The sequence below is a fragment of the Antechinus flavipes genome, chromosome 1 (assembly GCF_016432865.1).
Source record: "Antechinus flavipes isolate AdamAnt ecotype Samford, QLD, Australia chromosome 1, AdamAnt_v2, whole genome shotgun sequence".
Lineage (NCBI taxonomy): Eukaryota > Metazoa > Chordata > Mammalia > Dasyuromorphia > Dasyuridae > Antechinus > Antechinus flavipes.
The window spans coordinates 86,221,187-86,243,340 of NC_067398.1; positions in this window are offsets into that span (position 1 = coordinate 86,221,187).

A 22,154-nucleotide genomic window follows, 5' to 3' on the forward strand; every position below is an offset into this window, starting at 1 on the left:
ATAAGTAGACCTTTTGCTTTTGATTAGGCTTTTTCTTACATTTAAGTGGACTTTTATTATAATCCTGGTTGAATTCTTTGCCTAATTCTTTGCATGACAAAATCACTATAACTCCACAGCTACTGTATCTAATCAGAAAATCAAGTTATGATATATATCCCTGAGGTTATATTTCCCCTATAAAATAACCTACTGGACCTCACTAACTTACTAATTCCTTTTAAGGATTAGTCCAATGCTTAAATGTAATTTTGGCAGTGTTTTAGTCTGGAGAGTTCATTAGGAACTTGCCATGCCTTAATGGTGTCTTCCCCCTTAATGGAGTCTTAGACTCCTTGTTAATTGATAAAACCCTTTTCTTTGCTAAACTCTCCATATGGATTTAGCCTGCTTTTAGCAGCATAATAAAATCTCTGCCTTTTGAAAAAAAATAGAGAGGTGGGAGATACTACAGATGAGAAATGTTAAATACACTTTCAAATGAGGTCACTGTATGATTAACTTAATTGTTTTACTTTATTATTTTATTTCCTCTCAAGAAGTAGAAACAATTTTTAAATGTTTGTAATATAAAATCTGAACACATCAATAAAGCATTAAAATGATATAGAGTTGTGTTGTTTCAGTCCTCTGAACACAGCGATGCTTTCAGAATGCTTATTGAATATTTATTTCAGATATTCTTTTAATAATAATAGTAATGGAATTTACATTTATACCCATAACAGCCAAATTTATGCCACTTCAAAACAGTGAATACATTGTATCTCATTTGTACCATACAACTCTGGGAGATTAAGTATTATTAATATCACCATTTTATAGATGCAGAAACTGAGGCTGTTCACCTTATATGCATTTTCACTTGACATCACCATGGCTCATTTGACAGCATCTCCTATCAAATCTCCTATCAAAATATTCATCCCTAAACCAAATATTAAAATATGGAGACTTAAATAATTATCTACACTGTGCTAAGATGATTAGACATGTACATTTCTTTATATATATATATGTATATATATATATATAATTTTATTTTATAATAACTTTATATCGACAGAATCCATGCCAGGGTAATTTTTTTTACAACATTATCCCTTGTACTCACTTCTGTTCCGATTTTTCCCCTCCCTCCCTCCACCCCCTGCCCTAGATGGCAAGCAGTCCTATATATGTTAGATATGTTGCAGTATATCCTAGATACAATATATGTTTGCAGAACCAAACAGTTGTCTTGTTGCTCAGGGGGAATTGGATTTAGAAGGTAAAAATAACCCGGGAAGAAAAACAAAAATGCAAATAGTTCACATTCATTTCCCAGTGTTCTTTCTTTGGATGTAGCTGCTTCTGTCCATCATTTATCAATTGAAACTCAGTTAGGTCTCTTTGTCAAAGAAATCCACTTCCATTAGAATACATCCTCATGCAATATCGTGGTTGAAGTGTATAATGATCTCCTGGTTCTGCTCATTTCACTTAGCATCAGTTCATGTAAGTCTCTCCAAGCCTCTCTGTATTCATCCTGCTGGTCATTTCTTACAGAACAATAATATTCCATAACATTCATATACCACAGTTTACTCAGCCATTCTCCAATTGATGGGCATCCATTCAATTTCCAGTTTCTAGCCACTACAAATAGGGCTGCTACAAATATTTTGGCACATACAGGTCCCTTTCCCTTCTTTAGTATCTCTTTGGGGTATAAGCCCAGAAGTAACACTGCTGGATCAAAGGGTATGCATAGTTTGATAATTTTTTGGGCATAATTCCAGATTGCTCTCCAGAATGGTTGGATTCGTTCACAACTCCACCAACAATGCATCAGTGTCCCCGTTTTCCCGCATCCCCTCCAACATTCATCATTATTTTTTCCTGTCATCTTAGCCAATCTGACAGGTATGCAGTGGTATCTCAGAGTTGTCTTAATTTGCATTTCTCTGATCAATAGTGATTTGGAACACTTTCATATGAGTGGTAATAGTTTCAATTTCATAATCTGAAAATTGTCTGTTCATATCCTTTGATCATTTATCAATTGGAGAATGGTTTGATTTCTTATAAATTTGAGTCAGTTTTCTATATATTTTGGAAATGAGGCCTTTATCAGAACCTTTAATTGTGAAGATGTTTTCCCAGTTTGTTGCTTCCCTTCTAATCTTGTTTGCGTTAGTTTTGTTTGTACAAAGGCTTTTTAATTTGATATAATCAAAATTTTCTATTTTGTGATCAATCATGGTCTCTAGTTCATCTTAGGTCACAAATTTCTTTCTTCTCCACAAGTCTGAGAGATAAACTATCCTATGTTCCTCTAATTTATTTATAATCTCGTTCTTTATGCCTAGGTCATGGACCCATTTTGATGTTATCTTGGTATATGGTGTTAAGTGTGGTTCTATAGACATGTACATTTCTAATAGTCCACCCGAAATGGTATAACATGTTTTCTAATGAAAGTTGGACTATAATGTTTTTACTTTCATTGTTAGCTAATTTAGGTTACTTTAGTAGCTATTCATTATTTCAGTCTAATATTAATGAGACAAATTAATGAAAATAACTACACTGATAAGAAATATTGTTAATGATACAGGGAATACAGTTTAGTGAAGAGTAAATTGCAGTGGTAATCTGAGATTCTGGGTTCTTTGAGCTGACACTATCTAGCTATGGGAGTTCAAAAAAATCACTCAGCTTCTCTATATTTTGATTTCCTCAGCTATAAAATGGGAGCATTACATGGACTTATTTAACTCTAACATTTGATGAAATAATAACAGCTCATATGTATGTGTTTTTTAACATAGAATGTCCTGAAAAATAACTCCATGAGACAATTATTAATTTTATTATTTGACATATGAATACTGAGAAGTATCTTATTAAAAGTAGAACAAATACTAACTATGAGAAGTTGTATTTGTTTTTTTAACTTAATATTTTATTTTTCTAATTACACGTAAGGATGGTTTTCAACATTCTTTCTTAGAAGATTTTAATTTGGATATTTTTCTTCCTCTCTTACTTTCACCCTTCCCAAGACAGTAAGCAATTTCATAAAGGTTTAACATATACAATCCTTTTAAACATATTCCCATATTAGTCATGTTATGAAAGAAACTTTGGAACAAAAGGGAAGACCCACAAGAAAGAAAACAAATAAACAAAAAGTAAAAATAATATGCTTTGATCTGTATTCAGTCTCCATAGTTATTTCTCTGGATGTGGATGGCATTTTCCATCCAGAGTCTATTAGAATTGTCTTGGACCACTATCTATTGCTGAGAAGAGTTAAGTCAAGCTGATCATCACATAATCTTGCTTTTGTTGTATACAGTGTTCTCCTGATTCTGCTCATCTTCCTCAGCACCAGTTTATGCAAGTCTTTCCAGGCTTTTCTGAAATCAACCTGCAAATTATTTCTTATAGAACAATAATATTCTATGACATTCATGTACCATACTTACTCAGCCATTCCCTAATTGATGGGCATCCACTCAGTTTCCAGTTTTTTGCTACCACACAAAGAGCTGATATAAACATTTTTGTACATGTGGTTGCTTTCCTATCTTTTATGATTTCTTTGGGAGACGGCTCTAGTAATTCTGCTGCTGAATCAAAGAGTATGCATAGTTTTATAGCCCTTTGGGTGTAGTTCTAAATTGGAGAGGTTGTATTTGAATGTAGGTCTCTTAATTCCAAGTCTAAAGTTCTCTTTAATGAACCACATTGCTTGTTAACATACTCAGTAGAGAATTTCCTGACTAGAAGAAACTGAGAATATTGTGGATGCCAATAGTAAAAATGTTTTCCTATTTTTATAAGCTTTGTAATATATTCTTCCATCTTGGATATCGCTTTTTGCCACACCAGGCAAAGTTTGCTTCCTAAAGGGTATGATTTCAATAATCCATTTTAATCAGAGGTAGTACTTCTTTGTTATCCATTAGCCAATTACTTGTCCAGTGAGTAACATTTTTCAGACTGTATTGTTCCCACCAATTAAAATAAAAACACCTGACAAAATGCATGATTACTTTGAAATTTCTATTATTTGAATAGTGATTTAAGGGATAGTAAAGAAAGGAAGTCACTTTTTACTTTTAAAAATTATATTTTCATTTTTTGAGATTACCCTTATTTAATTAGTTTTAAATTTTCAAAACATATGCAAATATAATTTTCAACATTCACTCTTGCAAAATCTTGTGTTCCCCAAATTTTCTCCCCTCCTTCCTTTCTTCCACATATTCTCTCCTAGATGACAAGAAATCTGATAATTATTAAACATTGCAATTCTTCCATATATTTTTCCACAGTTATCATGGAAAAAACAGATGAAAAAGGAAAAAAAAATGAGGAAGAAAACAAATAGCAAGCAAACTATAACAAAAAAGTGAAAATGCTATGTTATAATCCACACTCAGTCTGCACAGTCCTATCTCTGGGGCCAGATGGCTCTCTGTATTTCAAGACCATTGGAACTGGTCTGAATCAGTGAGATCACCTCACTGTTGAAAAGAGCCGTGTCCATCAGAATTGATCTTCATATAATCTTCTTATTACTATGTACAACATTTTCCTCATTCTACTAACTTCACTTAGCATAAGTTCATGCAAGTCTCTCCAAATTTAATTTTGTTAATCCTTTCTTATAGAATGATAATATTTTCTAATATTCACATACTATAACTTATTCAGTTATTTATCAACTGATGGGCATTCAAACAGTTTCTAGATCCTTGCTACTATAAAAAATACTGCTACAAATATTTTTGCACACATAGGTCCTTTTCCAATTTTTATAATCTCTTTGAGATATATGCCCAACAGAGACACTGCTGGATCAAAGGATATTACAGACTGACACTCCTTTGGCAATAGTTCCAAATTGCTCTCCAAACTTGTTGGGTCAGTTCACAACTCTACCAACAATATATTAGTGTTCCAGTTTTCCTACATCCCCTCCAATATTCATTATTATCATTCTTCTCATCTTAGCCAATCTGAGAAGTGTAATAGTACTTCAAATTGTCTTAATTTGGATTTCTCTGAATCATAGTGATTTGAGCATTTTTTCACATGACTTAAAATGGTTTTAATTTCTTCATCTGAAATTCATTCATATCCTTTGACTATTTACCAATTGGAGAATACAAGGACACTAAATGCATTATTGGTGGAGTTGTGAAGTGCTCTCCATTCTGGAGAGCAGTTTGGAACTATGCACAAATGACCATAAAACTGTGCATATCCCTTAATCCAACAGTATCCCTACTAGGTTTATATCCCAAAGAGATCATAAAGTCGGGAAAGGGACCCACATGTACAAAACTAAGCCCTTTTGATAACTGGAAACTGAGTGGATGCCCATCAATTGGAGAATGGCTGAATAAGATATGGTATATGAATGTTATGGAATATTATTGTTCTGTAAGAAACTATCAGGAGGATGATTTCAGAGAGGTCTGGAGAGACTTATATGAACTGATGCTAAGTGAAATGAACAGAACCAATAGATTATTATACAAGGCAACAATACGATTATATGATGATCAATTCTGATGGCTGTGGCTCTCTTCAACAATGAGAAGATGCAGACTAGTTCCAATGATCATGTGAAGAGAGCCATCTACACCCAGAGAGAGGACTGTGGGTACTGAGTGTGGATCACAATATAACATTTTTCACTCTTTTTGTTGTTGTTTGCTTGTATTTTTTTTTCTTTCTCATTTTTTTCTTTTTGATTTGATTTTTCTTGTTCAGCAAGATAATTGTATAAATATGTATGCATATATTGGATTTAACATATATTTTACCATGTTTATCATACATTGGATTACTTGCCATTTAGGTGGGAGGAAGGGGAGGGAAAATTGGAATACAAGGTTTTGCAGGGGTTAATGTTGAAAAATTTTATATGCATATGTTTTGAAAATTAAAAAGCTTTAATTAAAAAATGAGGCCCTTAATCAAATTCCTTGGTTGTAAATCTTCTCCCCACTTTATTGCTTCCCTTCCAATCTTATCTGCATTGTTTTTTTTAATACCAAAACTTTTAAACTTAATATAATTAAAGCTATCCATTTTTTATTCCATAATGTATTTTACCTCTTTTTGGCCACAAATTCCTTCCTTCTCCATGGATCTGAAAAGTAGATTATCCTTTGTTCTTCTAATCTGTTTATAATATCACTCTTTATATCTAAATCATGAACTCATTTTGACCATATCTTTGATATATCTTGATATACTTACACTTAGGTGTAAGTCAGTGCCTAGGTTTTGCCATACTAATTTCCAATTTTCCCAGCAATTTTTGTCAAATAGTGATTTCTTATTTTAGAAGATGTGGACTTGATTTATCAAACACTAGATTATTATAGTCATTGATAGTCATTGATTATTGTGTTTTGTGAACCTAACATATTTCTCTGATGACTTCGCTATTTCTTAACTAATACCAAATGTTTTTGATGACTATTACTTCATAATATAGTTTTATGTATGGTACAGCTAGACCACCTTCATTTTTATTTTTGTTGTTAATTTCCTTGAAATTCTTGACCTTTGGTTCTTCTAAATGAACTTTGTTATTGTTTTCTAGTTCTGTAAAATAATTTCTTGGGAATTTGATTGGTATAGAACTGAATAAGTAGATTAATTTAGGTAGTATTATATTAGCACAGCCTATCCATGAACATTTGATCTTCTTCCAGTTGGTTTGATCTGACATTATTTGTATGGAAAGTATTTTGTAATTGTGTTCATATAATTCCTGATTTTCTCTTGGCAGGTAGACTCCCAAATATTTTATATTATGTACAGTGATTTTAAAATGAATTTCTCTTTGTATCTTTTGCTGCTGGACTTGTTGCTAACATAGAGAAATACTGAAGATTTATGTGGATTTATTTTGTATCTTTGCTAAAGTTGGTAATTGTTTCTAGTAATTTTTAGTTGACTCTAGAATTCTCTAAGTATGCCTATCATCATATATATGCAAAGAGTGATAATTTTGTTTCCTCATTACCTCTTCATGTGATGAAACATACTTAATTTTACTCCTTTTCCTTCTTCCAGTATAATCCCTTTTCTACACATAGCTTCCTTTTTTATATCATCATAGTAAAGTCAAATTATACCTGTCCCCTCTTTGTAGACCCTTAACAAATATACATTTTTCAAAAGTTATATGCCATATAGGCATGTAAACATTTTACCCTTTAAAAAGCAGTTTTCTTTTTTCTTCACTTTTTACCTTTTTATGCTTTTCTTGAGTTCTGTATTTGAAGATCAAATTTTCTGTTCAGCTGTGATCTTTTCATCAGAAATATTATTTAATTTTACTTTATAGTTGATTCTTGGTTGCAGTCTAAGTTCCTTTGCCCTTCAGAATATCATATTCTATGCCCTTTAAAGTGGAAGCTGCTAGGTCCATGGTAATCCTGATTGTGGTGCCTTGGTATTTGAATTGTTTCTTTGTGGCTACTTGCAATATTTTCTTGATGATCTGGTAATTCTGGATTTTAGCTACAATATTTCTATGCAATTTTCATTTTTTGGGTGTCTTTCAGGAGGAGATTGGTGGATTCATTCAGTGGCTATTTTACTCTCTGTTTCTAGTACACTAGGAAAGCTGTCCTTGATTTTTTCTTGAAACATGTTGTCTAGGCTCTTTTTTTAAATTATAATTTTCAGTATTTTAACAATTCTTAGATTATCTCTCCTGGATCTATTTCCCAAACCAGTAGTTTTTCTGATGAGGTAGTTTACATTTTCTTCTATTTTCCCTTTTTTTTTTTTTTGGCTTTCTTTGACTGATTCTTTATGAAACTTTGAGTCATCTGCTTCCATTTGTTCAATTCTAAATTTTAGTGAATTATTTTCTTCAGTTAGCTTTTTAATCTCTTTTGCATTTGGCCTCTTGCACTTTTAATGAGTTGTGTAGTTCATTGTATTTTTTTCCATTTAAGAAATTCCATTTTTTTTAAAGGAGTTGATTTCTTTTTCTATTTCAACAAAACTATTTTTTTTAAGGGCTGATTTTCTTCAGATAATTTCTATGTTTCCTGTTCCAGAGCTCTTATTTCTTTTCCTCATATTTCTTCTAATTCTCTTTTAAAATGCTTTTTGAATTCTTCCTTATCACAAGGAGACCAAGTTATATAATTCTTAGAGGCTTCATCTTTGCCTTTAGCATTCTCATTGTTTGATATTTATTCTTTTCTATCTACATAAAAAAAAAAACTATTTATGGACAGGGCTCTTTTTGCTTTTTTTTTTTTTTTTTTTTTGCTCATTTTTAAAGGGTGAGGTATGCTTTTAGGGCAAAGGGGAGGTTGTCCCAAACTTCCTCTAGAAGTGACAAGGGATTCACACTGCCGCGGGGCTGATGCTGTTGGTTTTTTCCTGTGCCGGGTGGGCATGGCAAAATCCCCCATTATCCTAGGTTTCAGGGACTCACTTTGCCTTTTGTAGTTCCATTGGATGTTTCACAGCAGTCTGCTGATCCACTGGCTTCTGAACTAGGACAGAATAGCCAATATTGCTGTATTTTGGCTAAGAACCCCCTAAGAGAGTTCCCTGCCATGCCACTTTGTCCTAGATCCCTGAGCTTCGCTGCTTCACTCCCCCTCCCTGCCCCCTCTGCCTTCAACCCTCTACCCCAACCCCTGCTTGATTGAAACAGACCTTTTATAAAGTTCTTCCAAAATATCTTCTGCTGGAAATTTGTTATACTTCAAATATTTGTGGGTTCTGCCACTCCAAAACCTGTTTAGAGGCTTGATCTGATGTTGATCAGAGGGAAGCCAGGAAGAACTGAGACAAAGATTTGTCTACTCTCTGCCATCTTGGCTCCATTTACATATGATCTGAGAAACAGATCTCTAATGTTTGATAGATTCTTTGGCCATATAATTTAAGAAATAAGCCAACCGTATGCAAAGGAAGTTAATTCTGCAGATTATGTCAAGATTGGAAAGAAGAGCCCTAGAAAGAAAACGAGATATCCATGGTACTATATATTTGCTATGCCACAGTTTCATTTAATGGGAAAACAGTTATCTTTTGGGTTTGATGATTTTGGTAACAGTCCAGGCAGAATAGTGAGTGGCATATACTCTGACCATATTCTGCAATATCAACACATGTAGTAGGTGGGAAGAGTTCATTTAGATAACTACTTTGTCAGCTAATTAAAGGAAAATCTATGTTTCACTGTAAGCCAACATTTGCCACAGCAAAATCACAGATGAGAAATGCATAGAAGGTTTTTGACAAAAGAAGTAGTTTTATTGTAAGATGCTACCATCCTTAAGAACAATCAGTTAATTTGATCATAATTGTTGAATTGTTTGGATGAATGCTTGGACTAATTATTTCTTCTTGGAGAATAATTTATATTTGTTGAAAACCTTTGCTTTAAGCAATATCTATTTTTATTATATCTAATCTTATATGGTTAAACAATCATATTTTACAAAATAAGCTTAATTTGCTTAAGATATTGCTGATAATTATATTCTACAGAAGGAAAATATAATAATGACATGTACAAAAGAAATGTGTAGTGGTAACTGAAGTAAATTGAAGAAATGTGATTGCTGCAAATTAGATTTTATAGCATTTGGAAGGAAACTTAGAAATCATAAAGTACAATCTTTATATTTTTCAGATAAAAAATAATGGCCCATAGAATTTACATTTCTTGACCTGAGACATGTATTAGCTAAGCTAGAATCTCTGACTGGGAGTTCAGAAGGAAATAGAGATTGATATGTATGTACTGATGACCCAACTCTTTTACTATGACAGATGGCATTATAAATGCTCCCCTTTCTTTATTTTATATAGGAATTATCCTTGAATTATAGTCTCTAAATATAGGAAAATTCATAATATTTTCATGGCAGCTAAGGAAGGAAGTAATCTGTCACATTCATTCACTTCTTTTATAAGGAACCTAGGAAGATAATTATGAACATATTTTAAAGTCTTGATTTTTTTCCAGAAGCTTCTTCAATGCAAGACAATCATCCTTGCCTCCCCACTCATGTCTTCGCACATTAAACTAGAAACAGAGATAAAAGATAAAAATAGGCAAAGATATAATGGATGAAAATGAAAAGAAACATTTGTAAATGTCAAAGATTTGACTTCTTCAGTTACTTCTTTTATAGCTTTATGATCATAGCTTTTTTATTGATTAAGAATATTCATTTCAGTGACATGATGCATTGTCTGACAAAGCACCAACTATAATAAAAATTGAACCAAGTAACAATGTTCACAAAAATAAATACATTTGCTACTACATCTACTTTTCCTCTGAATTGCAGAATGATGAGGAAGGATATTCAAACACCTCTTCAAGAGAACCAGTTTATTTTCATTCTGTTCTGTCAGTTTTGTTCTGTAAAATCCTAATTATCATTAGGGCAATATTCCTTATGGCCCCATCAAATAAAAAAACTACAAGGCTATCTTAGAAACTAAAATGCAGCATAGAGGCTTGTCAGTGACTCATCTTTTTAGTCAATAATTGAATGGAATATTGAAAGTATAAATGAAAAAAACAAAATACTATTTTGGCCCTCTTCTTGGGCACAATATTAATATTTCAATAATCTTTAAGGGAAGAACTCTTGCATCATGTCATATCTCTCTTTCTCTGTCTCTGTCTTTCCCTGTGTCTCTGTGTCTCTGTCTTTGTGGGTCTCTGTCTCTGTCTGTCTGTCTCTCTCTGTATATCTGTCATTCCATCTGTCTAACTACCTTTGTTTGTCTAAATTCTAGCATGGTGCCTTGCATGATAGATTCTTTTAATAGATGTTTATTGAATAGCATTGAAGGTGTAACATGTCCCTTCTTCCTTTTTTGCTCAGTACCATACCAAACTTGCTTTTTCAAATAGAGACAAAGAGAAATTTGCATTTTCTTTGAAAGGAGACTAGTTCAGTTTTTGTCAAATGAGAATGAGAACTCACTCAGATTAACAAGTGAAGGATCCAGAAAAAGTAATACTTTGTCAGCATTAATATAAATATGTTCCTAGAAATGATATAATGAAATCCCTATAAGACTCTTCAGTGAATGACCCAAAGAATCTAGTAAAAGGAATCTTATAAAGTAGCTATAACAACCCAGCTTCATTTCCCCAAATTTTAGAATTAATTTTAGAAGGAGTATAAACTTCCTATTATTGAAGTTCTAAAGTAGAATCTTATTAAACTAAAGAATAAAGGGGAAAAAAAACCTTCAAAAGTATAATGTTCTGTTTCAAAAGATAGTGGATTTCCTTTCACTTGGGCTCTTTGAATAAAAGGTGAATAAGCATGTTGTGTGTAGCAGTGGTCATCTATTCAATAATATTTTTGACACAGTTATCAAGGTACTTCCAATATTGCGTTTTCAAGATGTGTTTGATTCCTATACATTTCTAAGATGTAACATAATATGGACAGTTTTATTAGGCAGAGCAGAAATTTACATATATACCTATCTTTCTATTTTTACATTCATGTATTCTCTCTGTCTATCTGTCTGTCTCTCTTTTTCTGTCTCTATCCACACATTCAGCCATTTATCGTTAAAATAGAGAGAAGTACTGAATCTTTGATTTCATTTATATAATGATTTCCTAAATGAGAAAACTTCCTCTGCTAATGAAATTTTTCATTATCACCTTTGCAATTTAAACTCTTATAGATTTACTTAGAGCACTAGAGAGTTCAATGTGCTGTTTTTTGTCTATAACCCATATATATGGAATATAGGGACTTTTGAATCCAGATTTTCTTGGCTCTGAATTCAGCTTTGCATTCAACATGCTAGTTTCCATTCATGTCCTATAGTCCAACTCTCATTTTACAGCTGAGAAAACTGAGTTCTAGGGAAATCAGAATACTTCCCAAGTTCCCACAGGTAGCAAGTGGTGAGCTGAGATCATTATTACTAGAAGGTAATTCCCCAAGAGCCTCTATTAACTTATGAAAAATGAAATAAGACCCTAAAATAACCCATAACATATTCAGCACATCATATTGCTCATGTGAATTCTTCTTCTAAAATTTCTATATTATTGTCAAAGGCAGTGGTGTCAAACTGAAATAGAAATGGGTCCTCTAAATCAAACATAAGAAACCAGTGGGCAGCAAGCAGCCATATAAAACCAAATATTGTGTTTTATATGATTTTCCATGTATAATTGATATCATATTATTTGGCTTCTCCATGAGTGGGGGAAAGACTGAAGGGAGAGAATTTGAAATTCAATTAAAATACTAAAATAAACAAAAATATAATTTCCCATATTTAATTGCATTTTTATTTGTTTTGTTAAATAATTTTCAATTATATTTTAATCTAATACCTGCATGTGGAGGAATATTGTTGGCTGTGTTTGTTTCCTCTACATAAAGATATCATCATCCCTTGTTCATTCTTGTTCACAACCTCACTGTCATTCTCATATCTTCACATTAATTTATCCCAGATATTCAACTAGTTTCAAAATCTTGATATTTCTTTCTTCACAGCAGCTCTTACATCCATCCTTTTTTCTCCATTCAAATAGCCACCAATCCATTCCAGGACTTTATCACTTCTCTCCTGAACTCTCCTGAATGCTGGAATATTCTTCTTTTCAACAGTTTTAATTGATGTCTTTTTTTTTTTTACATCACTATAATTTCCTTTACTAATCCTCCCTCCTCCCAAACTGCCATCCCATATAACAAATCTGTCCTCATACACTTACACTTCACTTACTAGCTGTTTATTCTGGACAAATCACTTAATACTGTTTGCTTCAATTTTCTTATCTGTCACAGCTGCACCAGTAATGTACTAATGTGCTTATTGTCCCACAATCCCTCTAATTTTTACTATTATTATCTTTGAAAATTTAGAGTGTGAGGTTAAATTTGAAGTTTATTAGCTTCTTTTGATTTATATTTTTATTAGTAATTATTTGGAATATTATCTAATAAGGTTGTTAATATGTTTGACATTCTTCTGAATATAGAGACAGAGAGATAGAAAGAGGCAGAAATAGAGACAGAGACAGAGAGATACAGAAATAGAGATGGGGAGGGAGGAAGAGGAGAAGGTAGGGAAGGAAGGAGAAAGAATTTTCTAAGTAAACTCATCCTCCTTTCATGAGCAAATGGAGTTTTTATCTCCTCTTTACTTATCTTTACACTTTAATTTCTTTCTTTCCTTTTTTTTTTCTATTTCTAGAATTTCCAGAAGTCAAATAACTGTTCTAGAGAATAGTTATTCTTGTTTCACTTCTGTAATTACTGGGAGAACTTCTAGTGTATACTCACTGCATTTGATGTTTGTTTTAGGTTTTATATAGATTTTTTTATGTTAAAAAGACTCACCATACCTATACTTTATTGTAATTTTAACCATAAAGAAATGTTGCAATTTGTCAGAGTTTTTTTTTTAACATTTATTGAGATAATCATGTGTTTTGTGAATTTTTCATATGATTAATTATGATGTTTATTTTCCTAATCTCAGACCACTCTAGAATCCATGGTATAAATCCAACTCAGTCATGATGAACAATTTCTTGGATAAATTTCTGTAGTTCCTTTAATAGGATTATGTGAAAAATTTTAAATGGATATTCATTAATTATATTTGTTTTTTTTTTATTCTTTCTTAAGTAAATTACTCTACATGTCTCATAAAAGGCATCTAGCAAGGATTTTTATTTCTCAATTTTTTAGAATAATACTAATTGTTCTTTAAGATTTCTACAGAACTCTTCTGTGGATATATTGTTTCCCACCTAACTTTTACAGTTTTTTAAGAGGTAGTTCTATTTTTTTTTTCTGATCCTGGGTTATTTAAAACCTGTTTAGTTTTCTCTTAGATTTGTTATCTTATATTTTTAAAATAATATTTCTTGATATTTTATCTTTCTTAAATTACCATGGTATCTCATGTGTACTTTCCCATTTTTTTCCCCAAGAAAGATGATGTGTTATTTTTTTTTCCCTTAGAGAGTAAAAAAAAAAAAAAAAAAAAAGTCAGCACAATTGATACATTAAAAAAGTCCAAAAATATGTACAATGTATAATACATATGAATCTTTCATCTCCCTGAAGGGTTATGTTAAAGTTATCTTCTCATCTCTCTGAATTCAAGGTCTACTTGATCTTTATAATTTTGTTAAATTTACTTTTGATTTCTGAAGGGTGATTGTTCTTTCCATTTTTGTCATTTTATTTGTTGTATAACTTGTTCTAGCTCTGCTCATTTCACTCTGCATCAGTTTATATAGATCTTACCATGGCTTTTAATTTATAACACACATAATTTTTATAGTACAATAACATTCCATTCCATTAATATAATAAAATTTGTTTAACAATTACCCAATTCTTAAGGTATTACAAAAATATGAAGTATATGGAGCCTTTAATAGTTGGCTTTCTTTGGGTAATGGTTCAAAGGGAATGTAATTTTTGTCACTTTATTTGCAAAATTCTAAATTGCATATAAAATGGTTGTATCATTTCACAGTTCCACTAACAATGTATTGATTTTCCTGTCTTCTTACCACATCTCCAACATTAACTATCACCATTTCTGGTCATTGTTGCTAATTTATAGGGTTTAGGTAAAAACTTAGAGTTGTTTTGATTTGTATTTTTCTTATCATCAGGTTATCTAAAGATTTTTAATATGGCTTTTGCATATTAATCTCTTGAAAAATAAATATTAGTCACATTTATTATGTATACATTTTCTATATCAAACCCTTATAAGAGAAATACAATACAAAGAGTTTTCCCAATCAGCCACATCTCTTTTTTTGTGCTAAATGCATTCATGTTATATATGTAAATTTTTTTTTAGTTTCCAGAAATCAAAGTTATTGATATTAACTTTTGTCATTTCCTCTGTCTCTGCTGAAAAATAGATCTCTTCATGCTTTAAGAAACATATGATATTTTTTATTTAACATTTTTGATGCCATGAAATTTAATATTTAGCTCCAGTATCTATTCAGAATTATTGTAATGTATGAGGTAAAATGTTGTTCTCAGTCTAATTTCTATTAGATTGCTCTTCAGCTTTTCCTGGAGTTATTTTTAATCACACAAAGAGTTTTCCCATAAGTAACTTATGTTTTACATTTCTTCAAATCCTGGGTTGTTGAATTCTATTGTTTCAGACTTTCCCTTGATTAGTCTGTGCCATCGTTTCATCTTTCAGTTCTTTAACCAATACCATATGTTTTTGATGACATTGGTTAAGGCCTCGGAATATTATTCCTTTTTTGTATTTACTTTTCATAACTTTCTAAATATTTGTGTACATATATATATGTATTATGTATAACTACATATATATGTATTATATATATAATATATATTCTAAATATTTTGGGTTTTTTAATGAATTTTCTCATTCTATCAAATTTTATTTTGGTGATTGGTATAGCATTAAAAGTACAAATAATTTTTTAGAATTATCATTTTTGTATTATTAGCTTGGCATAGTTATGTGCACTGAATATTCCTTCAGCTATTTAGATTTTTAAAAATTTCTTCAAGGAACACTGTATGATTAAATTTATATAGGTATTGCTTTGGGAATTTAATCCATAGAAATTTAATGCATATTCTAGTTATTTCGAATGGTATTTCCCTTTCTATTATTGCTTCCTATGTTTTATTATTATTATATAAAAATACTCTTAAGTTTTGAAGATTTATTTGATAGCCTGCAAGCAGTTCTAAGGATTTATTTGATAGCCTTCAAATTTGATGATTAAGAGAGGATCAGTTAAACAATTAATTGTCTCAATTAGGTCTTTGCTAATTTCCAAATAAACTATCAGATCATCAACAAACGGAGACAGTTTTTCCTCTTTACTACATTATTTCTTTAATTTATTTGTCTTATCTTATTGACATTGCTATCATTTCCAAAACCATATCAAATAATAGTCAATAGATCAATCATTCTTATAATTCTTGAGTATTTATTAGAAGAGGCTCTAGTGTAACCCAATATCATGTTAATAATTGCCTTTGGCTTTAGATAGATGCTTTTAAAGACATTAAAGAGATCCCTCCATACCCATACTTTTAAAGGCTTTTAGGATTAAAGAATGATATATTTTGTTAAAAGCTTCCCCCTGACATCTATTGAGAGATGCTTATGTGGTTTTGGATGTTTTTTTTCTTTTATTTTGATTATGTTGCTTCCCCAATATTGAATTATTCTTGTATTTCAGATATGAATCCTATTTGATCATAATGAATGATTTCTTGTATATATCATTGTTTTATTTTTAAAATTCTTGAATCTATGCTCATTTATAATCTTGATTTATGCTTTTTGTTTAGCATTTTATCTTTTACTCATTCAAGTATTAGATTATATTTGTTTCATAAAAGGAATCTTACAGGGTGCTTTCTTAATTTTTGAGGATAATTTGTGTTTTTTAAATTAAAACTTTTTATTTTCAAAACATGCATGGATAATTTTTCAACACTGACCCTCGCAAAACCTTGTGTGAGGATAATTTGTAAAGTGTGTGTAATGACTGTTCTTCAAAAGTTTGATAAAATTCTTCTGTGACTCCATCAGGTGTAGGATATTTTTGGGTGATAGTACATTTATTTCCTTTTCTGAGTGTAGATTATTTAAAATCTCTATCCCATTTTCTCATGGTTTTGAATAATTTATATTTTTGAAAGCATTCTTCTATTTCTTTTGTGTTCTTAATTTTGTTATTGTATAAATATGCCTAACTATATTGTGATTATGCTTTTTATTTCTTCTGGGTTTGCTATTTCACCTTGCTCATTTGCTATTTTATTGATTTGATTTTTTGCCTCCTTCTTTCTAATCAGATTAGCCTCGGATTTATCAATTTCATCAATCTTTTCAAATAAATAGTTTTTATTGATTGTTTCCGTTTTTTTTTTTTTTTTTTTTTTTGGTGTCCAATTAATCTATTCCCTCTAATTTTTATTATCCCCTCTTTCGCACTTATTTTAGATTTATTTGTTGATTTTCTAATTTAAAATGCACATTCAATTAGTTAATCATTTTTTAGTTTGTAAAATATGATTACAAGGATATGATTTCCTCCCCTTTAGCTGCATCTTAAAAATGTTATGTTGTCTCATCATTATAATTTTCTTTTACATAGTTTTTAGTTGCTTTTATGATTTGTTCTGTTACCCACTCATTATCAAAAATTTCGTTGTTAAGTCTGCATCATTTTTGCGCTGTCCTGGAACCATAGAAAATAGGAAAATAGAAAAATTTTAATTTTTTATGGTCTGTAAGGGATGTATTGACTATGTCTGCCACTTTACATTAGTTTGCAACATCTCTATACTCTAGTACAAAGTCAGTTTGTTTAAAAATTCCATGTATTACAGATAAATAGGTCTATTTTTTTCTGTCATATTTATAAAATACATTAAGTATTTCAACTAGTTTCTCCAGATATTTATTTAGTTCTATATTTTCTCTTTTGCTTATTTTTTGTTATCAAAAAATTTATGGTTGTTTGGTTGTTATCCTTCATTTTTGAAGAAGACCAAAATGTTTTAAAGTCAAGTTATAGCATGTCCAACTATAACTGATCAGACCAATATGATAACAGGTCAGGCATAAATAATTCATGCGAACATCTGGGGTGGGTTGTCTAACCTTCATACATCCTGCATTTCTTTTGAACAACAATTCTGCTTTGCATATAGAGCACAATATCTTCTCTGATTAGGGCATGCCACGCTGAATAGTCTGTCTCCCTTGTCCATCCCAAAGTTCTTAAGAGAGTGTCATTGTATCAGTTCTTCTGAAAACCATGTGAACTCTTGTCCTGTGTGAATTCTCCATAAGATAGTCTTTTGGCAAGAACATGTTTGACATTTGTACGATCTGGCCAGTCCAATGGAATTGTGCTCTCTGATGTAGAATTGAAATGCTTGGCAGTTTAGTTCAAGAAAGGACCTCAGAGTTTGGTATCTTATCCTGCCAGGTGATCCTAAGAATCTCCTAAGATAATTCAAATGGAAGAGATTCAGTTTCCTGGCATGGCTCTGGTATACTGTCCATGTTTCACAGGCATAAAACAATGAAGTCACACAAAATGACTCTTTAGACCTTCAGTTTGGTAGTCAATCTAATACTTCTTCTTTCTTACACTTTCCTTTAGAGCCTAACAAACACTGAGCTTGCTCTGGCAATGGGTGTGTCAGTCTCATTATCAATGTGTACATTCTTGGAAGAATACTTCCAAGACAAGTACTATTGTTCTATAAGAAGTGATAAGCAGGCTAATTTCAGAAAAGCCTGGAAAAACTTATTATATAAATTGATGTTTAATGAAGTAAGCAGACCCAAGAGAACACTGTACATAGCAACAAGATTATATGATGATCAGCTGTGATAGACTTGGCTCTTGTTTGTTGTGTTTTTTCTTTTAGTGGCAATTGGGATAAAGTGATTAACTGAGGATCATACAGCTAGTAAATGTTAAATGTCTAAATCTGGATTTAAACTCAGGTACTCCTGACTTCAGAGCCAATGCTCTATCCACTGCTAGCTGTCTGTTGGATTTGGCTCTTTTCAATAAGGAGGTAATCCAAGACAATTCCAATGGACCTATGATAGAAAAACCAGCAACATCCAGAGAGAAAACCATGGAGATTGAATGTGGATTAAAGCATAATATAGTATAATATAGTATAAAATAGCATAATATAGTATTCAAAACTTTTCTCTTTGTATAACTGATGTTTTCATATATATATGGTGAGATGCTGGCTGGTGGAGGACCTGTATTTTCTTGGTATCAATTGTTAAGCCAAAATTGGCACAAGCAGCAAAGAATCAATCTATACTTTGTTGCATCTCAGCGTCAGTTGTTGGATTCAAACAACAAAAAATCATGCACTGATACTCCCTCAACTTTAGTCTTAGCTTGTAGCCTTTTCAAGTTAAAGGATTTACCATCAGTGTCTGATCTTGGAATAGGAAACCTAGGTTCCTGACTCTGATGCCATGAAAATATTTGACACTATGGCTGAAAACATCATGCTTACAGGCATGGGAACATGCACACAACCTTTTTCCAAATGTGAAAACATTGTCCATTATTCAGAAACAGGACAAAAATGCCATCATAAAATTGAGGTACTAAATTTTGACATAATTTTCCATAAGCCCCAGCAATCGACAGTATCAACTGCCTTAGTCAGATCTAGAAACGCTGTGTTCAAACCTTTGTCCTGTTCTTACAATTTCTTCTGGAATTGTCGGGCAACAAATACCATATTGACCATTCCTCATGCATAACTGAGTCAAGTGATGGCTTGAAATATAGTGGAGGTCTTTGGTGTCTTTGCTATCTCACCATATCTAAATTCTCCACAGTGCCCATTTTAGCTGCCTTTGTGATCATTGGAACAATTGTTCTTATCCACTCATTCCATCAGGGAAGCCTTCACACACTTGAGGTAGACAGCTCCCTAACTCACTGCTACATTTGAGATTCCTCAATTTCGTTTAGCTCATTTGCTAAAATAATTTAACACAGTTAATGTTGTACATATCACATATTCTTGGAGCCAGAAGTGAGAAGTGGAGCAAGTGGACACCAAAAGTGGAAAATTACACTGAAAAGGCCTTGCATAATAGTCTTCCTTGAACATACCCTTTACCTCATCCTTAATTTATAGAGTGATATTGAAGTATCTTATCATTATTAAGTTACTACTTAACATAGTAGTATGTACTTAACTTAGATCTTTTTGAAGCTCAGATAATGTTTACTTAATAAATTTGTATGCAAATGCCTTTGGAGTATATGAATTTATTTCTGATATTGATTTGTTGTCACTTGTTTCTTTCAGCATAACAGTTTCCTTGTTTGTCTCTATTTTTAAAATGTTTGTTTTTGCTTTGTATGATAGCATGATAGAAATTCCTGCTTTTTTGGATTCACTTGATGTAAAATAAATTTTTTTTTTTGCATACTCTCAGTTTTATTTTGGACATGTCTTTGTTTTTACTTGTATTTTTTGCAAGCAACAGATTGTACAATTCGTTTTTATCTACAGTGTCGTTGTATTCCCTTTTATTTAATTGTTTAATATTGTGTAACCTGAGTTAGGTAAAAATATTTACCTATAACTGTCTCTAACAATGTTTTTTTTTTTTAATTTAGAATTTTCCTACTTCTTCTACTGTAAACACAGTTTTATGTTCCTTCAACTATTTTCCTTTGATCTTTTTTTTTAAAGGGTAGTCTTGTTCCCACTGACTGTCTTATTCCTCCCTCTTCTTCCCTGACTCCATCTCCCCCCTCCCCCCTAATTCTGATTCCTCTTCTTGTTTGTTACCTTTTGCATTTAGGGCTTTGTTTATTTTACTCTCTTGCTTTTATCTGATTATATATTTCTCCTCATTTTTTTCTTTTAGTTAGCCATATAGATTCTCTCTTCCTCTCTGCCTCTTCAACTTGTCCTGTTTGTTTTTAATTTAATTTTTATTCTTCTTTCCAAAAAGTATTTCTTTTACTCTGTTCATTATATAGCTTCTCTTTCTGTTTACTCTATACACACTTTTTTTTTCATTCATTATCCCTATAATCTGTTCTCTTTCTTTCCTCTGTATTCTTTATACAATCAAAGCTTCCAAAGTATCCACTTTAGGATCTACTCTCTAGGTAGAGGTACCCTTTACCCCTAGTTTCTGCCATTGACTTGTAGGGCTTATCCCATGGATTTTCCTTCCTATCATTCCCTTTTGCAAAATTATGAATTGTTTATGTGATTTGTTCTTTGACCTATTCATTATTTAGGATTTTATTGTTAAGTATCTATTTAGATTCATGTCATTTGTTTGTGCTTCCTGAACTGATTGTTATTTTTAATTGTATTATGATCTATATTACATTATCATCTGTAGAAGGTTTTATAAAAACAATTTTTGCCTGTTTATATTTCTTTGCTATATTTTTGGGCCCTAATACCTGAATTTTTTTGTGAAAGTTTCATGTGTTACTGAGAAATAAATATGAACTTTAGTGTTTGCATGTTGCAAATTAGAAGTTCTCCAGCAATTTGTTGAAATCTATCCCCCTTAATATATCCTATAGATTAAATTAAACTTCATCTTCCATCTTCATGCCTTTGCACTGGTGTTACCCTGTATTTGCAACAACTTTATTCTCAATTCTACATGTTAGAATCCTTAGTTTTTCTCATGATGGTTCAAGTACTATATTTTCAAGTGAGAAGGAGCTGAAATCTGTGAAGGCAAGTGTAGGCTTATTTTCTCACTAGAACTATGTATTACACAGTCTTGTTGAGTTGTTTTGATGAGTTTAAAAAAACTTATTCTAAATCACAGGTCTTATCAGTTTGAATTTATTTTTTTTAGGGGGTAGGGTCACATCTGATGACTATCTCTGTCTCTGTTTCTCTGTCTCTCTCTGCCTCCCCTCTCTCTGTCTCTTTCTCTACTTCCCTCCCTCCCCTTTTCCTCCCTTCCTTTCTTCCTCCCTCTCTTTTTCCTCCTTCCCTCCCCTTTTCTTCCTTCCTTCCTTCCTTCCTTCCTTCCTTCCTCTCCTTCCTCTCCTTCCTCTCCTTCCTTTCCTTCCTTTCCTTCCTTTCCTTCCTTTCCTTCCTTTCCTTCCTTTTCTTCCTTTCCTTCCTTTCCTTCCTTTTCTTCCTTCCTTCCTTTCCTTCCTTTTCTTCCTTTCCTTCCTTTCCTTCCTTTCCTTCCTTTTCTTCCTTTCCTTCCTTTCCTTCTTTTCTTCCTTTCCTTCCTTTCCTTCCTTTCCTTCCTTTCCTTCCTTTTCTTCCTTCCTTCCTTTCCTTCCTTTCCTTCCTTTCCTTCCTTCCTTCTTTCCTTCCTTCCTTTCCTTCCTTCTTTTCTTCCTTCTTTCCTTCCTTCCTTCCTTCCTTCCTTCCTCTCCTTCCTTTCCTTCCTTCCTTCCTTCCTTCCTTCCTTCCTTCCTTCCTTTTCTTCCTTCCTTCCTTTCTTTTTTCCTCCTTTTTTCTCTTCCTCTTCTCTCCTCACCTCTTAAATAATTTCCTCTCCTTGTTTTGCCTGTTCTTTCCTCTTTCTTCTTTTTCTCCCCTTTCCCT